Source organism: Schistocerca cancellata, chromosome 2 (genome assembly GCF_023864275.1).
Source record: "Schistocerca cancellata isolate TAMUIC-IGC-003103 chromosome 2, iqSchCanc2.1, whole genome shotgun sequence".
Taxonomy (NCBI): Eukaryota; Metazoa; Arthropoda; class Insecta; order Orthoptera; family Acrididae; genus Schistocerca; species Schistocerca cancellata.
Genome location: NC_064627.1, coordinates 129,503,449 through 129,510,187, shown reverse-complemented (window position 1 = coordinate 129,510,187; position 6,739 = coordinate 129,503,449).

The window sequence follows — 6,739 nt, the reverse complement described above, 5'->3', positions numbered from 1 at the left end:
GTTATTAGCATACAGTACTGATGAAGCAAAGTATCAGACAGAAGAACTAGAGCGATTAGTGGCAGACGTTAGGGTGCAAATTTCTTTTTAGAAAACAGAAAAGATTAAGGTGCTAAAAACGTTTAATTATCTTGATGACATTATTATTAGGAATTCCGATGAAAGAGCGTCAATAGATAGTAGAAAATTCAAACTATAATGAGCTCAGAGAAGTATGTGGTCAACTTATGAAAAAAAGGATCTCTTTCAATAAATGCTAACCTTCTACATTATTCCTCCGTCGTTAAAACGGAGGCAACATATGTGAGTGGAACCCTATTTAAGCTAAACCTCAAGCAAAAACCGTTAAACTGCAGAAAGTTGAGAGAAGAATACTCCGAACGGTTATCGATAAAAAAAAAAAAACACCAAGTTAATGTCGGTGGAGACTCTTCCCAATTAGGTGGTTCACCGAGAAAGTGAATCCACTGTGGATAAGATGTGAAAAATACGTCTGGCATTTTTTGGTCACATTTCTCGCTTTACCGAATACTGGACCTCTGAAACAACTTTTAAACTACTTCTAGAAACGTAAGACAAAAAACAACTGAATTAACGAAGTGAAAATGGATCTAAATGAACTGTGTATCACCAAACATCGGCCTGAACACAGGAAAGACGAGCTGCTGCTGAAGAGCAGATACATACGACTGATAATATTTAAAACATCACAACGGAAGAAGTAGGTCATATGTGCAGAAGAACAAGCCGTCAGATCACTTCGAATAAAGAAGTTTTGGAAAAGGAAGAAATTGATAATTCGTAAGATCTAAACCTACATATTATATACTCTGCTGTATACTGTCTGGTGTTAGTGCTCCAATGTTGGCGTAAATTATGTAAATAAATAAATAAATAAATAGTATGGACAATAAGCAAGGGACTGCATTACACGGTGCTATCCAGGTGAGAAAGGGATTAACACTGTATGGGCAGGTAGCGAACGACAAAGCGTAAGCCACGCAGTTGGGAGACAATAAATTGCAAAGAGTTATTGTGTAACGCACTACTGTCAGTACTGCACCCCCCGGGTGGTTGGACGCCTGGCGCAAGTCATTCATTAGCCTGACGGCCAAGACATAAATCAATCTACTTGCCCTCTTAGTAGGAACGTATTGCACGACATGGTCATTTCTCTCTTCCCCTCTCTTGTCCCTGGTAAGTAGGCAGCAATGATGTGGGCGTGTGACAGCGGCCTGTAGTTATTCTAACAAATTTTCTGCCGGGTGCTAATCAAAAGTAATGGAACCCGGCTGTTAAATTTCCAGTGAACATTCGAGCGCTCTTTTCAGTTAATGGAAATGTCAATACAAATGTGAGCTGTACGTGGCACTAAATAAAATTACTGATTCAATCGAAACTCCATCTGTCGTTGGACGTGTAACAGTATCCACAGCGATTCTTTTCTCCTGTACAGACTGCTGAATAAAATGCTTTGTAGCACCCACATGCCTGCGAACGTGTGTGGGCTTAGATTCAAAGTAAGCCGGGACTTAAAGAGTACGTGGTATGAAAAATAAATTACTCTGGAATGCAAAATAATGACTAAAGTAAACAATGTATGTTCGAAACAGCTGTTATTTTCACATCTGTGAAATCAAATGTCCTGTGTGTGAATGACAAGTTGGTACTACTGACAGTTGCACAATTTTCATCTTTTTCTTTGTGTTTAGTAATGGAATACTTCGCAAAGGAATAACGTGTTGTCGTTTTGAGAACGTATTAAAAATGTGCTGAAAATTGTTCAGAGACTGTTCGCAATCTCCGTAAAATGTTTGGTCAATGTAATAAACCGAATAACTTGATTGTGGTGAGAATGATAGCTCTGTGAAAAAAGATCGGCGTGTGATTGATAATCAGTGGTCAAGCGTGACATTTTTTGTAGTGTAGGCTGAGAACTACCAATTTCGAAAAAAGAAAAAAATCGTAAAACAAAAACTTGTAAAATAGAATAAAAAAAGTAACTTATTTGTAGCAGGATTGAAACTACTACAGAAATTGTTATAAGCAATTGCATAAAAATACTAAACAGCTACACATTGACAAAAATATAACACGTAGTAACTGTCCTTTTACTGGGTATAAACATCGATAACACGAAATATGAACCCCTGGCATTTGGTTGAAGATTTGACAGTTCCCTTTCTTATAGCCAAAATCGCCAGGTATGACAGTCTGTCATTTGTCATCGTGTTGCGAGGGTGGTTTTAGCGCGTTTTAATGTAGTTATTCTTCTTTCTCAAGAGGATGTGGTTGTGTGGAATTCTAAGAACCAACGACAGTAATTTAATAAACTAAGAAACCAAGTTTCCTTAATCAATTGTTAATAATAGATTTAAAGAGATGGACGTGTATCCTCATTGCTATACATGGACGTAAGTTTTCCTTTCAGTTTTTCACTGTCAAAGAAAAGATGTATATTAAATAGATTTCCAAAACGTATCGGAAAACTGTATGGCCTGCTGTAACTATTTCTCATTTACAAGTTCAGTAAATTCTGTTTCACGAAAGTCCTGGAATCTAGTTTCCATGTTTACTACTACTGTTGTAAATTATTTCGATTCCTAGCCCTTTTTACTTTCTGAATACTTGCTTCTATTTCATTAAAATTAATTTCACATAGTTCTGATGAATTTATAAGTCTCTTACGTTTCACTATGCATTTCAGAATGACTTCCGCACATCTTAGTCTTTCAACAGCCTTAATGCAGTTTTCAATTCCGAGCTTACAGTGTCTTATGTCCGCAGTTTTACTGTGCAAGTCGTTAAACAAGATATTTGTGTGAAACTTCCTAGCAGATTAAAACTGTGTGCCGGACCGTGACTCGAACTCGGGACCTTTGCCTTTCGAGGACAAGTGCTCTACCAACTCAGCTACCCAAGCACGACTCACGCCCCGTCCTGAAAGCTTTAATTCCGCCAGTACCTCGTCTCCTACCCTCCAAACTTCAGAGAAGCTCTCCTGCAAACCTTGCAGAAATAACACTCCTTGAAGAAAGGATATTGCGGAGACATGGCTTAGCCACAACCTGGGGGATGTTTCTAGAATGAAATTTTCACTCTACAAGACACTTGTATGCTGAAAAATCGAACTGTTAAACTGCAGCAAAAAAGAAAAGTTTCATTATCCAGTATATTACTTAGACCAGTGACTTGATGTAAAGAATTATCATACCAGCCTTTATTATTTATCATATCATAAAATGTTGCTCTCAGGTCTGCATAGTGAGGAATCGGCGCGTGAATGAAAATTACACCTTTTTTCGCAAGGACTTGGTAGTTTAAATCCGCTTTACCTCAGACGTTCACTTCTTTTACTGTAACGATTAAAAAATGGTGAAATCCTGATAGATTTGCCACAAAAATTTTTACTTGCTTAATTCTTTTTTGCAATCATAGAGGAGAACCAGGTTCAACTGATGTGAGTAGCAGTGGATAAAGAGAGCATGAGGATATGCTTGTTTCACAATAGAATGGGCACCATAATTTTTCCCTGGCACTACACTGCAGCCGTCGTATGTTTTCAATGCTAATTTGCTTTTATCAGTATTCGAACTGCTTACCACTTGCAACGAAACATCTGCTACGTCTTGTGCACTAAGGTCTTTGGGCACGTCGAAAGATCCTACGAAGCTCTCCCGCATTTCTCCTGATTCGTTATTTTCAAAACGAACAATTACACCCATTGGACTTCCAGTGCGACAAGCGTCGTTTCGTCGGCTTGTACTGATGAAAAAAGACTATATTTTTTTAATTTCACTTTAAATTTGTTCTTTAACAACATCTGTATTACAGGCTATTAATTCATTGTGTGTACCAGAGGAAGTGCCTCTAAATACTCCATCGGATGCTAAATAATCTTTCATGTATGGTTCTTCTTCTCACAAGAAATCTAAAAGTTCAATTTTAATAATTTCTTTTAGTTAGTGAAACCTCAAATCCGTCATGCCCTCTAAGAGCTAACTCTTGCCATGCTGATAAGCAGATAATTGAATTTACTCTATTCATAACACTTAGGTTTCGATCAGCCTTATCGTTATGTTTCAAGGTCTTCTGAAACAGCATGGTGAATTCTTACTGTCCCTAGCTAATTATTTTTAACAACTGCTGTGATATGTAAAATGGAACATTCAAGCCTTTTATCTTTCGAAAGGAATTTTTGCCTTCGCCTACTCCCTGTTTACGCCATTCTAAACCGTCATTACCCATTCGAAATAGTACACAGTAATAACACAAACTGTGTTCCTTACTACGCTTGCCAGTTAACCACGGTTTTGAATTCTGCCATTGCATTGGGAAACGTGTTACAAATTATCCGTAAGATTTTTTAGTAGAGAGACCGCGTGCCGGGCTTCTTTCTTTCACCAGGAGTTTATTTTACAAAGAAAGACGAGGGAAGAATGCAGAGTTTTATATTAAAAAACACTTATTTTATGGCTTAATCGTCTCTCATTCTGCCCGGCTTGCTGTTAGCATGCTACACAATGCGAAGTATCTCTATCTGTTAGGGAACTGCTGAGTGAATTGTCATTCCACTTAGGACTGTAACAGTCTCCTGGCGAGGAGCAGTAACAAATCAAACACCAGCTTTTACAAGCCATTTCCACGCTGTAGAAACTCCAGTCCACCACGTGAAATAAACGGGCTTACTGTGCATACTCGTAAGAAGTACGGAATTTCGAGCTGCTATTGGTTCCAAAGCTAGAGGGGCGATGTGTTATACTGTCGGTTGCATATACGACTTTCAAACATAACATATTTGAAAACATTTACGACGGTACTGATCAAATCGGATTAAAATTAGTTTGTACGAATTATTTTGGAACTGTTTGAGTATCCTCAGCTTTACAGGCTTAATGGCCGCGTCGCCACTGCTGGTTATGGTGTCGTACGTTAGGTGAAATCTATCGCTGACTCTTAAAACGACTGGATATTCCCAGAAGCAGTATGCAACGAACTGTGAAAGAAGATCCGCACTTTTGGGCCTATAATATACAACTGAAACAAGAACTGAAGCGAAACGATAACGATTAGTGCCGGCATTTATCCACTGGGTGCTTGCAAGACAAAGAGCGTACAAAAATTTCATCAAGGAGATATTCCTTATCACACGCACTCTCCGTTTAACGGAGCCGTAGACAACAGAAAACCCTCGAGTAATTATGGAAAAGCCGTTACATCCACAAAGAGCGACTGGTGCGGTGTGTCTTTTGCACTGAGGGCGTAATTGAGCCGTATATCTTTGAAGGTGGCACCGGAGACGCAATAACAGTGGAAAGCGAGCGCTACCGCAATATGTTAACAGGGATTTGGTGACCTGAACAGGATTCTGTGAATCCTCGAGACGTTAGGTTTCAGCAAGCCCTTTACGCATCGATGACTGCTATGGAATTTTTATGAGAGATTTCCCTGACTGAGTGATTTCTCGCAAGGGTGACGTGAATTTTCTACATAGATTTTGTGGTCTGACACCACGTGATTTATTTCTGTGGATGTATATGTAATCTCTTAAGCACGCCAACGAACCACCATCATTTCCAACATTAAAGACCGAACGTCAACGTGTAATTTCTGACTCTCAAGTATGATGAGAAGTTATCACAAATGTCATTAAAAAGAGGACGAGAATGTGCTGCAGATTGGTAGAGTTCATTTGAATAGAACATTTCATACTTAATCACAGGTAGCATTAATTGGTCTAAGGCGCTGCAGTCATGGACTGTGCGGTTGGTCCCGGCGGAGGTTCGAGTCCTCCCTCGGGCATGGGTGTGTGTGTGTGTGTGTGTTTGTCCTTAGAATAATTTAGTTTAAAGTAGTGTGTAAGCGTAGGGACTGATGACCTTAGCAGTTAAGTCCCATAAGATTTCACACACATTTGAACATTTTTGTAGCATTACTTCCCCAATTCCGATGGAATGTTATCCATCCCCTTGTCCCTTATTTCATCGCAAGTCTTCCGAAGCTATATTAAGCTTTGACTCTAATACTGGATCCCCTACGTCTTCAATATTTATTCCTCAAGCGCATCAGACAAGTTCTCTCTCCCGTAGAGTCCTTGAATATACTCTTTCCACTTACTCCTCTGCTGTTTACAGTAGAAATCTCATTTAACTCTTAATGTTGACGCCCTTGCTTTCAATTTCACCGGAAGCTGCATTGACTTTTCTGTGTGAAGAATCATTCCTTCAGGTAATCATTTCTTTCTCGATTTCTTCACATTTATCTTGCAGACATTTCACTGGGGCTTCCCTGGACTTGCTACGTGAGTTGTATTTCTATATTCCTAAATTTCATCGAATAATTTTCTACTTCCTTTCTCCGTCAATCATCTGAAGAATTTCTTCTGTTACCGAAGGGTTTCTTCCCAGTTATCTTCCTTGTAAAGGAATGAAATTTCTTATGAAGCCAAAATCCTAAGTAATACACTCCTGGAAATAGAAAAAAGAACACATTGACACCGGTGTGTCAGACCCACCATACTTGCTCCGGACACTGCGAGAGGGCTGTACAAGCAATGATCACACGCACGGCACAGCGGACACACCAGGAACCGCGGTGTTGGCCGTCGAATGGCGCTAGCTGCGCAGCATTTGTGCACCGCCGCCGTCAGTGTCAGCCAGTTTGCCGTGGCATACGGAGCTCCATCGCAGTCTTTAACACTGGTAGCATGCCGCGACAGCGTGGACGTGAACCGTATGTG